This window comes from Mus musculus, chromosome 6 (assembly GCF_000001635.26).
Source record: "Mus musculus strain C57BL/6J chromosome 6, GRCm38.p6 C57BL/6J".
In the NCBI taxonomy this organism is placed as follows: domain Eukaryota; kingdom Metazoa; phylum Chordata; class Mammalia; order Rodentia; family Muridae; genus Mus; species Mus musculus.
Window position 1 is genome coordinate 66,526,089 of NC_000072.6, and position 9,132 is coordinate 66,535,220.

The following is a 9,132-nucleotide window of genomic DNA, read 5'->3' on the forward strand; positions in this document are numbered from 1 at the left end:
GTTACATTGTGCATACAGGCTCCAAAGCTCAGGACGGGTAGAAAAGATAAATAAAATTCTAAAAGAGACTGGTGCAGACTCGGTGCTCCTTCCCCATGCCCTATTTAGAACTAGAAATACTCCCTTTTAATTCAGCCTTACTCTTTTTAAAATCCTTTATGGGGCTCCCATGTTCATCACTGTCTTAAATGATGTGTTTAAACCTACATGTTGTTGTAATAATAATCTGTATACTAAGTTAAAAGGCTTACAGGTGGTACAGAAAAAAGGCTGGTCACAATTGGCTACAGCGAACAAGCCGGGTACCACAAAAGACATCTCACCAGTTGCAGCCAGAGATCTGATCCACATACACCTACATCATGCCCAGACCCTCAAGCCTCACTAGAAGGGTCCCTGCCTAGTTCTATTTACCATCCCTTCTTATTCTGTTAATTTCTGTTCTCCACATAGAGATATGGACTTCTAAAATTCTAAGATTAGAATTACTTAGTAGAAGAAGAGGGGAATAAAAGGAAATAAAACTTGAGACATGTGATTCCTGTAATTTATGTCAAATAGCCCAAAGAGTTGTTTGTGAGCTTTGAAACCTGGGGCTGAGAACATAGCAGAACAGGCCAGGACATGCCCAGGCAGGCCCGTCGTTACATGTCCTGACTGGCCTAGTGCCTCCCTATCTCCCGCCCTTCTGACAGTCTGTTGATGGATGAAGGAAGATTCACTCTTGCACTCACTTGCCAGTACATTTGCTGGAACCTACTTCTTGAGGATTCTAGCTGATACAGAAGACCAGCTGAAACAACTAGTTTTGTGGGACTGAGACTACTAGATTTTTGGACTTTTGATTCACAGCTACCTTTGTTGGCTTAGTTAGAATGCAAACTTTTTTTTTAAGTGAAGAATTAAATCATATAAATCGTCAAACATGGGACGAAGATCAACATCCTCCACCAAGAGTGGGAAGTTTCTGAACCCCACAGACCAAGTCCGAAAGGAAGCCCGGAAAAGAGAATTGAAAAGGAACAAATGACAGTGTATGATGGTCCGAGCTGCAGTTTTGAGGATGAAAGATCCCAAACAGATTATCGAGGACATGAAGAAATTGGACGAAATGGAGTTTAACCCAGTGCAACAGCCACAGTTGAATGAGAAAGTACTGAAAGACAAGCATAAAAAGCTGCAGGAAACCTTTGAACGAATTCTACGACTTTATGAAAAGGAAAACCCAGATATTTACAAAGATTTGAGAAAACTAGAAGTAGAATATGAATAGAAGAGAGCTCAACTGAGTCAGTTCTTTGATGCTGTCAAGAACACTCAGTATGTGGATATAGAGAGTATTCCTTTGCCAGACATGCCACATGCTCCTTCCAGCATCTTGTTTCAGTACATTCCTCTTTCTGGTGCCCAGCTACCCTCCATCCTGAAGAAACCCTCAGAATATGGGCCTCCAACTCGAGCATTTTCTGTTTCCTCTCCTGGGGCACGGTGTTCCACGTTTGCCCCCTAGCAGAAAAACCACTCGGCCCTCCACCCGGCCCACTTCCTCCTCAAGTTCTTCAGATGCATGGCTGTAAAGTGGGCTTTGCTCTAGATCTTCCCCCTCGGACGAGAGATGAAGACATGTTGTATAGTCCAGAACTTGCTCAGCGAGATGCTGCTGCTGCTGTGTCCAGCACCAGTGAAGATGACGGCTATCCTGACATGGATCAGGATAAGCCCGAGGACCGCAACACTGACAGATCAGATACGGAAAATGACAGGGATGATTTTGGGCACCCCGATGACAATGAGCGCAACAATGCTGAGGAGAAGTCAGGTCTGAACATTCGAATTGCTGCTATGCCTGGGAAATCAAAGAAGACGTAGAGCATGAAGGAACTGACCCCTCTTCAAGTCATGATGCTTCAAATGGCAGGTCAGGAAATCCCTGATGAAGGACGGGAAGTGGAGGAATTTTCAGAGGCGAATGAAGACTATGACAATGACAAGTTTGATGATTCTGAAGCTGAAAAGCAATCCCAAAAGCAGCATAAAGAAGATTCTCACTCTGATGGCACATCTGCTGCCTCTTCACAGCAGCAGGCTCCTCCTCCACAGTCCGTTCCTCCTTCTCAGATACAAGCACCTCTCATGCCAGGACCACCATGTCTTGGACCACCACCTGCTCCACCCTTACGGCCTCCTGGACCACCTACAGGCCTTCCTCCTGGGCCACCTCCAGCAGCTCCTCCATTCCTGAGACCACCTGGAATGCCAGGAATCCAAGGGCCTTTACCACGGCTTTTACCTCCAGGACCACCACCAGGCCGACCTCCTCGCCCTCCCTCAGGCCTATATCCAGATCTGCCCCCTAGGCCCGCTCCTTGAGGAACACCTCCAAGTCTACCTCCTCCTGCACCTCCAGGCATCGCTCCTCATTATCCTGACGTAATAAGCCCACCCTTGCTGCCTGCTCTTGGACCTGCCGCATCTGACCTTTTCCCACCAGCTCCATTGTTCAACCCAGGGGTGTTGAGTGCCCCACCCAGCCTCATTCAGCGACCGAAGGCAGATGATGCAAGTACAGCAGCCATCCAGAAGAAAGCCACAGTGACTATCAGTGGCAAGCCCCAGATCACCAATCCCAAGGCAGAGGTCACACGGTTTGTGCCCACTGCACTGAGGATACACCGCAAGAATAAGCAGGCTACTGCTGTTCTCCAAAGAAGGTCCGAGGATGACTCTGCTGTGCCTGTCGCCAAAGCGGCCCCCAGATCTGGTCCTTCAGTTCCCGTCTCAGTACAAACTAAGGACGATGTTTATGAAGTCTTTATGAAAGAGATGGAATGGCTGCTGTGACAGGGCCTCTTGTTAAACTTAGATCCAGACCAGCCTGATAAAAAGGAAGGAACTGAGGGAGAGCATAAAAAAGGGGGTGGGGGTGGGGTAAGCAAAGCTATACTTAGGGCAAGTCAGTAATCCCAGCTCTTCGATAGGCGCTGAAGGGGGAGGATTACAAATACAAAGTCAGCCTGGGATACACTGTGAGTTTAGACCAAGCTAGGAAGTGAGACCTTATCTCAAAAAATAAAATGTATGGTAAGCAGAGCGTGGTGTTCAGTGTCTATCAACCCAGTTGATGCAGGGGGATGGAGAATTTGAAATGAGCCTGGGCTAAGAGAAAAGCTACTTGGAAACAATCAAAAGCAAAACTCTTGGAGAAGAGCAACTCTGTCCCCTTGTATTGTACTCATGCAAATTAGCGCCTCCAGTGTATCCAGGGGGGAACATCCAAGACCATAATTACCTGACTACAGGGTCTGTGCTTGTGAGTGCTCTAGCTCTTCTGGCTCAGCCACAGATCCTTGGCTGGATTCTGCCTGCCTCCCATGAAGCACATCACCTACTCCCTTACACATCCACCTGGAGAACTGACTGCAAAATAGACTTTGTGGGTTTTCTGTTCGTTTTTGTTTTCTTGAGACTTACTTTGTGTAGCCTTCGCTGCCCTGGAACTCACTATGTAGACGGGACAAGCCTTGAACTCAGAGATCTGCCTGCCTCCCGAGTGCTGGGCTTAAAGTTGTGTGCAACCACCACTCTGGGACAAAAGCTGGTTCTTTGGCCTGTCCTACCTATACCACATGAGGCTGGTCTCTGGACAGGGTTGCTGCTAACAGGCATAGTTCCTTCCTTGTCAGCATCTCACACTCAGTCACAGACTAGGTAGGAACGCTGTTCTTCTCGATGTCATGGAGAAATCTGTTAGACCGAAAGTTAACATTTCTTGGCTCTAGGGCTATGTATGAGCAGAAGAACCACTGGATTCCAGAGGTGAGGACCCTTTGCCTCTGCTTGCCTGCTGGAGATGGTCACTTGGTGCTCCATCAAGACTTTAGATTACTCTTAGGCTCAGACACTGGAAGAAAAATGTCTCAGCTTGTTCTTATATATCCAAATTATAGACCTTTGGCATTTGAAACAAAATAAGGTGTTTTTCCCCTCACTGATTCACTCAGGTACTTCAATTTACCACATTTCTGAAATTACACAAGTGATGTCAAATTCTGATGAAATGTCATGTATTTTTGTATCCATTTAATTAAAAGATCATAAATTTCAAAACAAAAAAACCAAACAAACTAAAAAGCAAATGAGTTCTAAACTCAGAGAAAAGGTAGTAAGTGCTTATTAAATGTATCTCACCACTGAAGGAGCTGAGGGGCTTTGCAGCCTCCCCCACCCCCCTTCCCCGTGGAGGAGCAACAGTGTCAACTGGCCAGACCCCCTGGAACTCCCAGGGACTGGACCACCAACCACGCACCCCAGCTGCATATGTGGCAGGGGACAGCCTTGTTGGACATCAGTGAGAGGAGCGGCCCTTGGTCCTGTCGGGGTTTGATGCCCCAGTGTAGGGGAATGCCAGGGCGGGAAGGCGAGAGTGGGTGGGGGAGCACCCTCATAGAGGCAGGGAGAGGGAGGATGGGATAGAGGGTATCTAGAGGGGAGACCTGGAAAGGGGTTAACATTTGAAATGTAAATAAAGAAAATGTCCAATAAAAAATAGTATCTCACCTTTTAATTACTTTGTAAATCCATACAATTGACATAAAAAATGAAAATTTAATAAGACATTTTCAAAAGAATTTTGCATAATTACTAACATAACAATAAGGAAATCAAACAAGTACTTTCCAATTTCTACCTTTTAAAAAAAATCCTTCAATGACAAAACACATAATTAAATTAACATATGCTAGTCAGACATTCACTGTTCTAACAAATATCTGAGAAAATGCCCGCTTAAAGGAAGGAGTATTTGCGTTGGCTCACGGGTTAAAGGTTTCAGGTCAGTACTTTGAGCCTAGGCAAGGCTGAGCATGAGGAGCACGAGGTCATGCGGAACAGCTGGTACCATGATGGACAGACAGAACAATAGGCAGGAGAGGGGAAAACAAGTGCATTATCCTTCGAAGGCACCCACAGCAACCTATGACTGCAACTGTGCCCCACCTCCTAAAGCTTGCACTACTTGCTAATATCCCATCAACTGTGAACATAATAACCAATTAATGTGTTAGTAAAATCAGACTCCTTGTGACACACCCACCATTTGATAGAGCCACCGGCCGGGGAGCAAGCTTTGAACACATGAACCTTCAAGACACTTTGTACCTAAACCACAATACCAACTAAGAAAATAAGTATCAGACTTTATATCATTCTCCAAAATTAATTAAACCAATATTTAAGAACTCAATGAAGGGTACACACAAGTCACAGTATAGTTATTAACATGCAAATGCTAGATACTGTGTGATGTATCTGTACTAGAGTCTGAGAGAGAGACAGAGACAGAGGCAGACAGAGAGAACCAACTGGGCCTGGATTAAGCTTCTGAAGTTTCATCCCCTGAAACACACTTCCTCTAACAAGGCCACACCTCCCAACCCTCCTAAGCAGTGGCACTCCCTGACGTTTAAGCATTGAAATACAGGAGCTTATGGGGATTGCTTTTATTCAGACTACTTAGTTACCTAGCAAGTAAGCCCTCTCAGCTAGTACCACGCCCTCAAGACTGGTCACTCAAATATGTGAGCCTGTGGGGTCATTCCTATTTAATCCATCACAATAAGTTTCATTTGCATTTTTAAATATATGCACCTGTATTCTATATAATATATTCTAAATGTATGTATGTGTGTTCACTTTTCCCTCACCAACGATTAAATACGCATAAAATACTAGGTAAGGTTGGCAAGATGGCTCAATGAATGTCCAGTCTGACAGCCTGAGTTCCAAACCCAGAACCCACATGGTAGAAGGAGAGAACTGAGTCCTACAAATTGTCATCTGACCACCACACATGCACACAGCCCCTCACCCCACAAAACAAATAAATATAAAAAATGCAATGTAATCATCACCAACATGATAAAATTGCACTAAATGCCATATGAATAACAAATAACAAAACATGGTAATGTTTTCTAATAATATGCTACCTATTTTTATTGTAAAAATTTATATTAGTTTTCAATAATATTTAGTACTTTAGTTTTACTAAAAAAATAACCATGTATACAATTAGATCACTAAAATTATAAACTGTACCAGAATGGAATGCTGACTTTTCAAAGCCATTTCTGGTCTGGAGGGATGGCTTAGTGATGACCAGCGCTAGCTGCTCTTCCAGACAACCTGAGTCCGGTTCCCAGCACCCAAGGCCTTTGGCTCACCATGGCCTGTAACTCCAACTCCAAAGGATATGACGCCCTCTCTGGCCTACACAGACATTTCACTCACATGCACAAGCCCACACGTGCACATAAATAATAATAAAAATAAAACCTTAAAAGCCACTGCAAATTAATTAAATGTCATCATTAAACTGTATGTTTTCTTTTTTTGTTTGTTTTTTGTTGTTGTTGTTTTTCGAGACAAGGTTCCTCTGTATAGCCCTGGCTGTCCTGGAACTCACTTTGTAGACCAGGCTGGCCTCGAACCCAGAAATCTACCTGCCTCTGCCTCTCAAGTGCTGGGGTTAAAGGCGTGCGCCACCATGCCCGGCTAAAATGTATGTTTTCTTGTTCAGCACCTGAGCCAACAGCAAGGAATTCTTAGGAAGGAAGTATGAGGAATGAGAATAGGACTTTAAGAGATTTACACTTGACAATTTAATCATTAAAGACATGTAATATATGTGTACCCATTACGCATACTAAGTAAGCCCTAAGAAATGATTGACTTAATTCTAATTCTTCACATAAAATGAAAATTACTCAATGTAAGACAAAACTATGGGGTTAAAAGGTAGCTCAGTTGGTAGAGTACTTTTTGAAGAAGTCCTGGTCTTAATTCCCAGCACTGAATAAATATGGCAGGATGATATATACTTGTTATTTTAGCATTCCGTTGGTGGAAGCAGAAAGCTAAGAAATACTGGCTATAATTGGCTACGTAAAAAACTTGATGCCAGCATGGCATACATAAAAGCCTACTGCAAGAATAATACAAAAAAAGAAACCAAGTAACACTAAGTTTTGTGACAAAAAAATTAAAAAAATACTTAAGCCCATATAATAACATTTCTAGTGTGTAAAAATACTATTTTTAAGAAAAAATTAGCAGATTAAAATTTTTCTATGATATTTAAAATAAACCGCTTAGTTTCAAGACCCTTATTTATATATATTTCCAATACGTATGATGCACATATTTTAAATTCTAAAGAGAATATAAATCCGCAGTATATTACAATTCAACATGTCATTCTGCGGTTCACTATCAACACACAAATGCCTAGAAACTATTAATCTCTGTTTTTTCTCCCTTGGTGCACTGAAGCCTTCATTTGCATTGTTTTTCAAAGGTTGCATTGTGTGGTTAAACACTGCCCTCTTCTGGTATCTGGGATTAAATGTGTATCCACACAAAATTCTTTATGGTTTATTACTGCAAAATTTCTTGACAAGTTGTGTGTGTTATTAGTTAATAAGTAAATGTTTTTAGCCCAAATCAAGTAAACTTTTTCTCAAATCATAACCACAACAATAAGGAATCTCATTTGCATTTTTCAAACAAATATGCTATAAAAGGAGACTAAACTAGGGAGTATACATTCTCTAATAAATCTGCCACTAACTAAAAACTGGATCTTGAATTAACTGTGCAACCACTCTAGATCTACTATACTATAATTTGATTAAGTCATTAATGGATTTCTTCAGCCTCAAACTTTATGTGCTTCTAGATTTAGAAAAAAAAAATACTTATTTTAATACCAAGGGGGGGGGTCAATTTCTATTCCTCCCTGTTCAAACATTCTTACCCTAAATAATACACAGCAAGAGTCTACAAAATTGTGAGTCAAAGTAAATATGAGAAACTGAGAATTTTTCAAGTATTTTATAGTATTGCTTTTAATAAATGGGGAGAGAGGTAATGTTAAACCACGCAGTCAAAAGGAAATAGGAAAGAAATCAACCATCAAAGATTCCAGATCTTTTAATGTTTCTGAAATAAATTAGATTAAGTCCAACCACCGTTTGGTAAGAAAGAGCTAGTACCTCACTTTTATCTATACCACCATTTCTTTCCTCCTCATATGTCACAGTTTCTTTCTCTGATGTATTGTTTATACAACTTCCCTGGCATCTGTTTAGTTCAGGCTCTAAACCTTCTTCTTTCTTCTCCTTGTTCTTTCTTCTTCTTCTTCAAAGATTTATTTATTATTATTATTATTATTATTATTATTATTATTATTATATATAAGTACACTGTAGCTGTCTTCAGACACACCAGAAGAGGGCGTCAGATCTCATTACAGATGGTTGTGAGCCACCATGTGATTGCTGGAATTTGAACTCAGGACCTTCGGAACAGCAGTCACTCTTACCCACTGAGCCATCTTCTTAAACCTGCATATGATAGTATCTCTAATAGTCAACTGGTTTCAAAATGCAGTCTGAGTACCAGAGTTAGAACCATTTAGCATAGTTGGAAGATGTGCCATCTCCTGGACACAATACTACTGTACAATATTAAAACTGTAGCATGAATCCCATATGTAATCGTACATGCTCTGGTATAGGCCTTAAACGATCAAAAAGAAAGTACATATGACTAAAAACTTAAAAGCAAGCTAATTGCAAAAAAAAAAAAAAAAAAAAAAAAAAAAAGGAAATCAAGTGTCTCTATCATTTAAATCCTTTGTGGACTTATAAAATCTATGTAGTATAGAAAAATAAAGACATTACTAAATGATTATTAGTGTGTGTGTGTGTACACAATTTGCAGGGGTTCGCTTCTCTACTTGGTGACAAGCATCATTAAGCTTCTGTCCCACCTAGTTCCCTTCATCATATTTAACAAAACCAAAAACCAGGTTCTCCCAGACTTGAAACTATCCTCGAAGCTGAGACCATGCTTCAGGGATGCTCAGACCACGGGTTTGACAGGCAGGTAATCTCAGGACCATCTCTGGGCCGCTTCTAGGTCACCTCATCCGAGGTCCTGCACAGTACGGACCTTGTAGGTCACCAGGACCTGGAACAAGACGCCCCAACCACTCTGCGCTTGCTCATTCGGTCAGCCAGCGAGGGCGGAGCCAGGGCCGGATACAAGTCGCTTTGGGCGGGGCTTTAACCC

General features: G+C 42.0%; 1 pseudogene; it reads left to right on the forward strand.

The window, feature by feature from the left end:
- Gm6786 (predicted gene 6786) lies at nucleotides 926–2,838 on the forward strand (annotated as a pseudogene).